Here is a 12,475-nt window from a genome sequence, read left to right as displayed (position 1 = left end):
CTGAGCCAACTCAGCATAAAGATTCGACCACTAAAGCAACACTGACAGCTACAGATAATAGGGCCGAGAAAGCTACAGCGTGACAAAGCATAAAGACACATCATTCAGCATTTATTCAGAACGCTCAACCGACTCAGTGGCCTCCAAAGGTCAAAAAGACTTCTAACAACATTAAAGAGCATTCATTTTGTATTAAGAGCAGCTATAACTTCCTTACCTACTATTCTGTAAAGTCAGTAAACATATTTATTTCTCAAGTGACTCAGCGGTTCAGATATTTTGTGTAACCGATTGTATATATTCCCCCTCGCATAAGCTTGCAGGGGTTGTTGATTTTCTCTTCTAGGGATCTTATGCTGTAAATTTTCAGAGTATTAATACAAAGGCTGATGGAATTTCTGAATTTCTGTGTTGTCTGAGGTGTTGTAATGTGTTTGCTGAATGCTACAGGATTCCTGCGTATTTCATGGCTCAATAAGTTTCCTTTAAACTCTTCGTTATGTGTTTTTATTATTTCTTCATAATCCAATCATATGCTATGTTTCACAGTTAATAGCAGAGAAAAAGAATAGTTCTAGGATTTATTCATAGAATACCCTGAACTCAATCTACGTTGTTATAAATGTTTTCTTCAGTTATAGTTATAAAGGTGTAATTCTTAATTGCTGCATCTTCAAACTATATCTTTCACATGGTCTATTCTTCAGGAATTCAAATCTGCTCTTGTGCAATAGATTTTTTTTCTGACTCCCCAGCTTAGTGGAAAATTCTTAATTGCTTTTCACTGGTTAAACATGTTTCACCATCACAATTTCAAGTTTGTTTCACGAAATATTTAAATGGCCCTGTAGTTTCAACATCCCCACTCAATATTTCAAACAACCTGCAGCCACAGACTCCATCGCCCAATGAACTAATACTATCTGAAGATTTCCACCCTACATACTGAAAGACATCATTCAACCAAAACCTTGAACAAAACTGAACCTCACAACTAGCCTAAAATCTTCACAAACAAAGCTAAAACTTAAAGAGAGAGCCCTCTCTGATTATAGGTAGAATAGGACCTATAATCCACAGCTTGGTTAGTGGTTACCCCGGCCGTATTCCCTTGGGAGTCAAGGGGAACAACCTGGGTGTTAAAACTTTATCTGGATGAAATCCTCATCTTTAGCAAGAGTTGGGAAGAAAAATTGCAACACATTCGACAGGTCCTTCAAACCCTTCAACATCACAAATTGTGTGCCAACTTGGAGAAATTCACCTTTGGCATGAGCTAGGTCCAATATCTGGGTTACATCATAGATGAGTGAGGCATGCATGTGGATCCGACTAAGACCCAATTCATTCAGGATTCAACAACCCCGACCACTCTAACAAAGCTTCGTAGCTTTTTGGGCCTTGCAAATTTTTATTAGAGGTTTGTGATGGGATTCTCCCATATCACATGGTCTTTGAGTCAGTCCACAAGGGCAGAGAAAAGCAAAGTTTTCCTAGTTCGAGTTCCAACAGAAGGTTTTCGTTGAGTTGAAGTGTCACTTCTTCTTTGTACTAGTGCTCACATTTCTAAACCTGCAACAACCATTTGAAATTGAGACAGATGCCTCCAACTATGCTATTGGTGTAGTCCTCACCTAACATAGGCATCTAGTGACCTATAATAATGAGACACTTTCTAATACAATTCAAAATTAACCCACCTATGATAAAGAGATGTATTCCATCATGTAGGCTCGTTGGCAATGGAATCATTACATTTTGGGGAAGGAGATGATCATCCACACTGATTACTAACCTATTCAGTTTATACAGACACAAGGGAAGTTGCGAACTGATTTCCATCATAATTTGTCTACATATTTGCAACAATTCCACTTGAACATTAAATACATAAAGGGAAATAAAAATCATGTTGCATACTACCTCAGCCAGCTCTCAGTTGCAGTACTGATTAATTTTCTCAACTCTTGTGGCCACGAGACCGTTAGATGGTAACAACTATACAAAAATGATCTAGAGTTCACCTCCACATACCATATGCTAGTGGATGGCAAGCAAGTTCCTAATTTCCACCTCTAAGATGAATTATTACACTACCTAGGACACCTTTTTGTTCCTTCAAGTGAGCGTGCTAAGTTGATTTGGGAGGTGCACTACAGTTGGGTCATAGGACAATTTGGTTTGGAGAGAACTGTGTTCATACTACAAAAGTACTTTTATTGTCCAAAACTCTGACAGAATGTTAGGAAATATAAAATATCCTGTACTGCTTACGCAATCGCCAAGCCAACCATCAAGAAGCAAGGCCTTTACACTCCTTTGCCTACTCCCAACCAACCTTGGGAATCCATCTTCATGGACTATCTATTTCACCTCCCTCCTACCAAGCATGGTAATGATTGTGTATTTGTGGTCGCGGACAAATTTTCTAAGATGGCTATATTGGCAGCCTGCAAGAAGAGTATCACAGCTTAGGACATTGCCAAACTCTTCTTTGAACGATTATGGGTACATTTTTGGATCTCGCAAACCATTATATCAAATCCAGATAGAAGTTTCCTGAGAAAATTTTGGTTAAGCCTCTGGATATTATTGGATACCAAGCTCACCAAGTCGACTACTTTCCATCCCTAGATTGATGGCTAGACAAAGGTTGTCCACAAGATGATAGTGCACATACTATGCATTTACAAGTCCAAGCATCCACTAACCTAGGATGAGAGCCTTCCCTATGTGCAAAACAATTATAATAAATCTCCCCATAGCTTGAATGGTTGCAGTCCCTTTCAAGTGGTTTTAGGATTTCAACCATTGTGTCTAATTGATGTTTCCATGCCTCATGCGACTACACAAACAAAATCCACACGTGTAGAGCCCAAGGATGACGAAGAAACCATATTTATTGAAGGAATCCAGCACATCCTCCAACAAGTTCATGACATATTAGAGAAATCCAATGCCAATTATAAGTAGCGACATGATCAGCATCGAGTGACACACAAGTTTCAGGTGGGCGACAAAGTTTGGTTGCATTTGAAAAAAGAATGCCTTACCAGAACCCATCAGAAGCTCAAAACACTCTGATATGGGCATTATACCATTACCATGGATGTGGGAGTCAATGCTTTTGAGCTCATCACTACCCCATTCCTTGGCCTATAGCCAATGTTCAATGTGGACCGCCTTCATCCATACTTTCCACCATTACTGGACACATCAGACATTGTAGAACAACTCACACTAACAGAGCTAAACCAAAACTACATGGAATAAACCACAAATGATTAGATCATGGATACGTAGATCAAGAACACTCACCAGTAAGAGATCCAACTGTATCAGGTTGTCAAAGTTGGATAGCTCCTGCACCAAGGCAAGTGGATCACTAGGGACCAACTTTAGCATAAATTTCCCCATCTCATGGAGGCACTCAACGGAATGGGGTCCATTTGTTCCTATGGGGGGAGGATTGATCCAAGTGGATATTGGTGACCACTCTAATATTCCACTTGGACCCCCACCATTGTGCCATTATTTCTTTTAGTTTCTGTAATAGTAACATATTTTACTATTTTGGCAGTTTTTGGGTCCTGAACTTCCGGAGCCGTTTTGAGGCCCTAAACGACATTTTTTTGGAAAATGGGCAAACTATTGTTTGGAGTTGTAGTCCTCAAATAGATATTTATAATAATGTATCGTACATGTCAAAGAGAGGTCGTATGCCAAATTTATGACCCTGAGAAGTTTATGTAGCAATTAACCCCAATGACGCCCATAGTTTTGGAGCTTCATCTCCTGGGGTTAGGTTTTTGGATGTCTAATGTTTTCCATTATTTCTCAATAATAAATAGGCCTTCGAGGCTCACTGTAATAGAGTTCAGAGGCATGTAGCCACCACATCTCTTCTCAAAGATAAGCTACCATTGCTCGAGATAGTCTATTTCCATTCTGTATGTAAGCATCATTTAGTTCTTTGATATTAATGAAATGAAGATTTATTTTTTTTGCATCTCTGTGTTTATGTTTATATCTATATTTTGTTTCATTCCTGCATAAATCTAGATCAAAAATATTTTTCTCTTGAATACTTGAATGAGTTGCAAGAAGATATTATTCTTGACAAAGGAATAAAGACTTCATGCAGGTGCACTGTGGAGTATCTTCGTGTGGGACTACCAATCCAGGTAAAGAAAGGTGGATAAATATTGGAAAGTGACGGAGTTGTACCCTCACTTACCTACTGAGTAAAAAAATATTTTTGGTGGTTAAAAAGGTTCCAATAGGGAGGAGTGATCTAGGGGATCAAGAAACTACTCAAAAATAGTGCTCAAATTCTCTTGAAACAATGTCAAATCATAGAGCTCTTCATTCTGATTCCAATGTGGCTTGAATCGACACAATCCAAAAACATATGAGAAAGTTAGAGCATTCTGAAGTTTTCGCCAAAGTTAAAAAGTCAACTTGTAGGGTACGAATGCTGGCATGGAAGTGTTGGTTGGGAGTATGGACTCATCAGGTGGAAGCCAATTAGATGCTGATATGTGGGCCAATCATGTGAGGGAACGTGGCAAACTGTTATTGAGTGGATGGTTTCATAGTTGGGCCAATCACAGAGTGACATGCGGCCCAAACCCAGGGCACCACATGACACTCTAGATGAGGTGAAAAATTGGTTAACAGTTCGACCAACCTCCAGTGGAATCAAACCCATGACCTCTATTACACAAATCGATCGCTTGACAAATTGGGCTATGTATGGTGCCTATTAACCTTTAGGGGGTGCCTTTTAATTAATGTTTATGGAGTCGGCGATTGGGGTAGCCTGACTGACCCAACCCAAGGTTTCATGAGACAATGGGACCAATAGTGGAATGAGGGGGGTTGGGGCGCATGGCACACCGCCCGCTCCCATGGCCCATGCTCATGTGATAATATGTAATGAGAGGCAGTACCATCAGCAGAGGAGAGGAAGGGTTGGGTGCATGGGGTTACCGTCCATGCCCCTGGCCATATCTTTGTTCAAGAAGACTGGGAGCGGGTGCTACGGGTGGGGATTATACTAAAAAAAATATTTAATATTTAACAGTGAACTCGACAATGAAACCAAACCCACTAAATTGAACCGATAACGTTTGGTCTACTATTACAACACAAAACCATTAGGCCATGAGCCATATTATTGAATGGTTTTGAGAATGAATTCCCTTTTGTTGTAGAGTTTATCACTGTATAATTTTGAAGAGTTGTTTCTTGACCATTTGGAGGCCTTTTTGAGTGCAACAAGAGCCTAGATAGGGGTTTTTCAGCATTCTGGACAACATAGGAGCATTATTTTTGCATATTGAGGCTTATATTTTGAGTAATGAGCATTTGAGTATCTTAATAAAGCGGTCGCCATTGGAAGCTAGACTCGAAGACGTAGCCCAAGATGGATGAAAGATGTTATCAATTCACGCTTGTATTATGTTGCATTTTTTTCCACTTTATATATACTTCTTTTGCAAATTAACTCATGTTTATGTACTTTCACAATTTCGATCCGTTTCCTAAAATGACGTAAACTAACCTGCAAATTGATCAATAAAACCTTCACTTTTATTTTTGGATCAACAAGGGTTCACCATTATAGAGATCTGCTAAGTATATTCTCTAGCATATGACCTTATAAAATAAATGATAAAATATAAATGAACTAACCCTAAATGTGTGCAATTACACATAAACAGAAAAGACATAAAATCATTCAGAGAACTAACAATGTTTTTCTATGTAAGTATAAACGTATAAGAAGATTGTTTGTAGGATAGGGTAATTGTTGAACATAAGATTGAGACAATAAGAGTAAGAGAAATAAAAGAAATGTTTGTTCTTTAAAGAAAAACATAAAGTAGCTCTAAGGACATAATCATTTAGAAAATTATGGTACACACACACACATATAAAGACAAAAAGAATAGAAAGGGAAGAAATATTCAAAGTAATCCATATCTAAAGTTGCATGTTTTAATGTGTAACTCCTACTTCATATAAATTATGCCTTGCCATGAAAATATATTGGTATGAAATCAAGGAAATAATCATAATTACATTAGAGTTTGATATGGCATAATTAGTTCTCTTGAATACATATAGTAAAACAATGATAAATTGAACCCTTGTTTTCTTCTAGTTCACAGAGAGTACCAAAAATCTAGGTAACTAAATTATAGTATGAAATTAACAGTTCCTTGTACATAGATTAAGAACAAAAAAGGCCTACAAGCTATCACTTTAGGGAAAAAATCAAAAGATTCCAACAATTCAAGGTAAAATTGAAAAGCAGTTGGGACAAGGCCCAACCCTAAATGAGTTAGGGATTTCACAACAAATGTAATACGCAACACAATTTTGCAGGGTTGTAAACCACAACCTTGTTCCAAATAATAAAAATATGTATGAGAAGTCATTACAAGATTCATATCTATTTTGTCAACTAAAGGAAAGACACAGGTTGAATTCTTCCATTTTTACAACTTGGTTGTATAAGTATCACCATACTTTCAAATAGACAAGAATAACAAGGTTAGTAAGGAATTTGAGGCATGTGTTTCTTTCTTTAAAAGGATTCGTAAAAGGAAAAAACCCTCTCAAATAGGGTTCTCCTTTCTGCCCATGCGGTGATGGTAAAAACACCTTCCATACATATATCTTCAAGCACATAAATGAAACCCTAGTGAGTTAATTTGTCCACCGAACCCCAAAAAGAGGAGCCATTATTGGCAGAGTGACGTTCAAATATATATCTGTATATATATATGTATGTATATATATATATATATATATATATATATATATATATATATATATATATGTATGTATGTATGTATGTATGTATGTATGTATGTATGTATGAAAATTACTTACCACACTAACTGGTTAGCTGGTTCCAGAAGGAGTCAGAATGAACCTTGAAACTATCAACCAATAACCAAATCTGCATGTGAAATCCTTATGTAACGAGGTCACTATCCTATCAATTCAACATTTGTACAAGAATTAAAAACTTATCCTCGTAATTTCAAGAGTAAAATTCGAAGGAAAATGATGAGAAGAAGTATGGTCAGGTCAGGGGAAAGTTATCAGGGGATGTGAAGAAGATTACTAAAGAAAGGGTAGGTTGAGCATGATGGTAGTGTCGGTGAATTCTTGTACTGAATCTAGGGTCTCACCTCCCAAAACACACAATCTTCCTTGAAATTCCAATGAAAACCCTTAGGGTTTGTAGGCGATCCAGAACTTTCAGATAAATTTTCTCTTGGAAATGTACCAAGAAAGGGGTCTCTCCCTAGTATGAAGTCCCATCTAGACCTCAAACCGTTTGGAGTAGGAGCCCCAACTAGAAAATAAGGCCGGTTTCCAAAATTCTTAGGGATTTTCCTTAGATGCAATTATCAACATGAGATATTATGAAAACAATGTTTAAACAAGAAATTAAGTAGACATTATAAAGGATGCAAATGTAATGTATATAAGGCACTTTCACAAAACGGAAGGAAAGAGTGAGCATCTAGAAGAAAAATAATAGTACTATCCTAAAAGAGACACCCACGAGCATAGAAGGAATCATGATTAAGCTATAAAGTATTTCATAAGATAACAATGGTCATAAAATAAATAACAATGCACATTCAACAATATGCATACCAAAGCCAACAAAATAATTCGTTTTCATTAATATGTGTTAACATAAACATACACCGCAAACAATGAAAGAATAGTCTGACATGATTCATGACATATGCATGAAAATGCTTTAGCTCCAAGAGCTTCATATATTAAGTTAAATTCCCAAGATACACGATTACAATGATGTGACACTAGTCCCAATAGTGGAACATTAAGTCACCACTTACTCCTCAAAACAATGATCTTTTCTCCTATGACAAGCTAGAGAAGCCAAGGTGAAAAGTCCAACATCCATCACTTGAGCTATGAGGGTATATTTATAACAAATGAGGTGACTCGTCACCTCCCATGTGACTCTTCACCTCCCATGTGACTCTTCACCTCCCTCATGACTCTTGAGATCATAATATGACTTTTCAAAATCCTATGTGACCTTTGAGCTTCTACATGACTTTAGAGCTTTTTAATGAATTTTCACATTCCATGTGGGACCCTTGGGCTTCCACACATTTTACATTTTCACATTTTTTGGAAATTACATAATTACATTCCACATGTGATGTGGCAAAATAATTTTGTGGTGACACTTTGAGAAACCATGATTTGGTGATGATGGCATAAAAATTCATTTCATCAATGCCAATCTCTTCTGTTTGCTACTATGAATTTGACTTCTTCATGATAGAACTTTTCTTACTTTACCCTCAAAAGGGTCTAGATGAGTGTTGGAACCTTTCAAGTAAGCATAAGTTGCCATATCTTTGTCTTGGTCCAATATTCCTTCATTTCCTTCATGATGGTTCCTCCTTTTTCTTCTTCTTCACAAGTGCCTTCTTGTAATCTCCCCTTGATGACCTCCCTTGAGAATCACCCTACCATGTTGATATGATAACACCTACAAATGAAGTCCACTCATGAAGAGCCAAAATTAGTTCGAAAATCATCTATTATATCTTTTATTTATCATGGAGGATGCTCACTATCATGGGACAATGGACAGGGGATGAGAGAGAGAGGCTTCCTTGGGTGCATGGCACAGCTACAGGAGGTAAGAAGTGGGATACTATGCACTAGAAATTTACATTGTTATAGGGAAATAGGAAGAAAAGATCATGTGTGTGAAGTATTAGTGACAGTAACTAGAGGCTTGAGGATTGAAGTTGCCCAAGAAAGAGATAGAGAGATAAGTTTTTTCATAGTTCTCTATTGCAAGGGTCCACGGATGCCTCACAGCTAACTTGAACTTCACACTATGTAGTGTAGGAGAGAATTGATGGATATTTTGCACAAAGGACAAGTCCAAGAGACAAGGGTGGAGTAGCTGCTGACTATGACTACACAATGCGTAGTTCTCAAGGAAGAGGAGGAAGGGATTATGTAGTTTAGATTTGTAGGGATTGAAGGATGAACCCACTATCCACTAGAACTTCGTAGTGCAATGTAACAACCCCTAGTCGATTTCCTGTGTAAATAAATAAAAATAATAACCAACATCACATGACACATATTCCAAGCTGAATGTTGGGAAAATCATAGTGATGGGGATCACTGGTGATTAATTTATGTCTATGGAAATTGGAAATGGAATTTAAAAAGGAAAAGAGGCATTAATTGTCATTTTATTTATGAAAATAATATAAAATAGGAGAAAAGGGAGGTGAAAGGTCACAAATTTACATGTGAGGATAATTGAACAAAAATCAACTAAAAATGAAGAAAATAGAGCCCTCAATGATAAAAATTATTATTAGGATCAATTCATATATTTTGTCAGATTTAGCTTGAATCTCTCTCTCTCACACTCTTTCACACTTAGAGAAATCTTGGAGCATTGTAGGAGCATGCTTGGTGCACTCTAGTTTTCATTGGAATTATAGAAAGAAGGCAAAAACAAGTTAGAAAACGTAAGGGAACAATGAGATCAACAACTACAACATGATTTCCTTGCAGGTATCGAGTTGTGTGTATGATTTCCTTGCTAGTTTTGGCATGCATGGTATATGCATGTGGTTATTTGGTTATGATCTGTCATTGACAAGGAGGATTTCTTGGATTGATCATGATTTTTTCTAGCCTTTCCATTTCCTAGATAAACATGGTGTTGTAGGTTTTTCCATTTGTTGGTTCTGATTACTACTCAATTTCCTTATGGTTGTGGGTTGAATTGCTAGTTCTTGGAACTGTTGGTTGGAACAAACCCTTTGGAGCCCTGAAACAACTTGAGTTGAGTTACTATTCCTAGAGCCTAGGTTGGAAAAACCCTTTCGAGCCCTTGGTGGGTTGAGTTAATAGTCTCAGAGCTGGGTTGGAAAAACGCTCTAAAGCCTTGGAAGGTCGTGGGTTTAGTTATTAGTTCCTGGAGTCGCAGTTGGTACAAACACTTTGGAGCCCTAGAAATATTAGGTAAAGACTAATATGATTAATGTTAGTGATGTCCAGCTGTGAGGTGGAATCACTAGTTGAGGGTTGAGGTGGTTTGGCCTTTCGAAACCCTAGTTTGGTTTTGTGTAGTTTATTCCATGAGATCCCACATTCACACTTGGAATATGGAGCCAGGGTGATTGGCCAAAAGAGAGATTTGGTTCAACCAATATACGGTCTAGTGGTATGTGGAAGTCCCTGAATTGGTTGGATTTTGCATATGTTAATAATATCTCTTTCCTCTTGTATTTTCATGAGTAATTGTACCTTTTATTATGTGTCTTAGATGGTTGTTCGATCATGGTGTATATATTGCTCATTTGTTGGTTATTTGATGTAAATTGGCTATGTCTCTTGATGTTTTGACTTGTTGATGAATGGTTAATGAATGCATGAGGTAATATATGTTATTGAAGATATTATGAGAGGGCATTAGACCTTGTTGATGGTTCTCAGATAAGTATCATACACTTATGTTTAAATATGCATTCATGACTTGTACATTACATGTCCTCAACACGTTTGACGGAATTCCTGTCATGTTCTGGGCAATCTACGTAAATTTATGCCTTCAAATTTGTATGTCTAACATTGTTTCCATGTCATTATTGATTATGGAAAGTCTCGCTGAGTTCTAGGAAGTGGTTTGGAGGCTGACCTGGAATATAGGCTCAAAATCCAGGACTGCATGCTTTAAACTAGAGATTTTAGGTTGCAACAACATGGATGTAAGCTTATGTACGCAGTTGGAGGCTTCTGATCACATGGAGGGGATGTTTTGGGAATGATTTGGGACCCAGGTCAGAGGAAAGGGTGTCCAGCTCAACTTTTTGCCACCTAGGGTGGTTACTTAGCCTCTGAGTGAGTTATATCCCCTGCAGAATGTTATGGGTTGTCAGTTTATCTTTCATAGTTAGCCCCACTTCCTTAATGGAACTTGGGAGGCTGGGTCATGTCATAGTAGTTCATCCTCTCATGTTCACCCCAACAGGCCTATGAAACTAGGTAGATATGGGAGGGGTGGTTATAGAATGGTATCAAAGATCTCGGGTTCAACACTTAGACTGGATGGGTGGAATTTGTTTGTCATGCATGCATGTCAGTTGTATATGTGTTCATTATGCATGCATTATGACTGTCACTATTTTAATTAGTGTCATCAATTAGAGGTTGATGATTAAGGAATTTAGACTTCTGTGATCCATAACTTGTTTAGATACTCTTTGGCAAAATCACATAATCAATCGTTTGTCGACGCGTTTCGAACCAACCAGTGTGGTTCATCATCAGGACAAGTTGAAGAACTGATCTGGTTTAGCTTGATTAAATAGAGTGTGCAGAGACTCCAACGGCTATATTGTAACGGCTAATTTTGACCTGAGGATCAAAGTCAAACCCCAGATATTGAGATTATGCTTAATCCGGGCAAAGTTTGGAATAACCGAGGAGTCTCTGCAACGTTTAAGGAATACCAGATCAGATTTCAACTTAGTGACCTGCATGCGTGACCGCTCGAATAGATGAACCTTCTTAGCAGCGGCCTCTCCGTGCAGGGAAATTATTAAGGAATTTAGACTTCTGTGATCCATAACTTGTTTAGATACTCTTCGGCAAAATCACATAATCAATCGTTTGTCGACGCGTTTCGAACCAACCAGTGTGGTTCATCGTCAGGACAAGTTGAAGAACTGATCTGGTTTAGCTTGATTAAATAGAGTGTGCAGAGACTCCAACGGCTATATTGTAACGGCTAATTTTGACCTGAGGATCAAAGTCAAACCCCAGATATTGAGATTATGCTTAATCCGGGCAAAGTTTGGAATAACCGAGGAGTCTCTGCAACGTTTAAGGAATACCAGATCAGATTTCAACTTAGTGACCTGCATGCGTGACCGCTCGAATAGATGAACCTTCTTAGCAGCGGCCTCTCCGTGCAGGGAAATTATTAAGGAATTTAGACTTCTGTGATCCATAACTTGTTTAGATACTCTTCGGCAAAATCACATAATCAATCGTTTGTCGACGCGTTTCGAACCAACCAGTGTGGTTCATCGTCAGGACAAGTTGAAGGACAAGTTCGAAACGCGTCGACAAACGATTGATTATGTGATTTTGCCGAAGAGTATCTAAACAAGTTATGGATCACAGAAGTCTAAATTCCTTAATAATTTCCCTGCACAGAGAGGCCGCTGCTAAGAAGGTTCATCTATTCGAGCGGTCACGCATGCAGGTCACTAAGTTGAAATCTGATCTGGTATTCCTTAAACGTTGCAGAGACTCCTCGGTTATTCCAAACTTTGCCCGGATTAAGCATAATCTCAATATCTGGGGTTTGACTTTGATCCTCAGGTCAAAATTAGCCGTTACAATATAGCCGTTGGAGTCTCTG

The sequence above is a fragment of the Pinus tabuliformis genome, chromosome 6 (genome assembly GCF_031772625.1).
Source record: "Pinus tabuliformis cultivar Carrire ecotype Pingquan chromosome 6, CPIR1, whole genome shotgun sequence".
Taxonomy (NCBI): Eukaryota; Viridiplantae; Streptophyta; class Pinopsida; order Pinales; family Pinaceae; genus Pinus; species Pinus tabuliformis.
Note: the sequence above shows the minus strand (reverse complement) of the source record.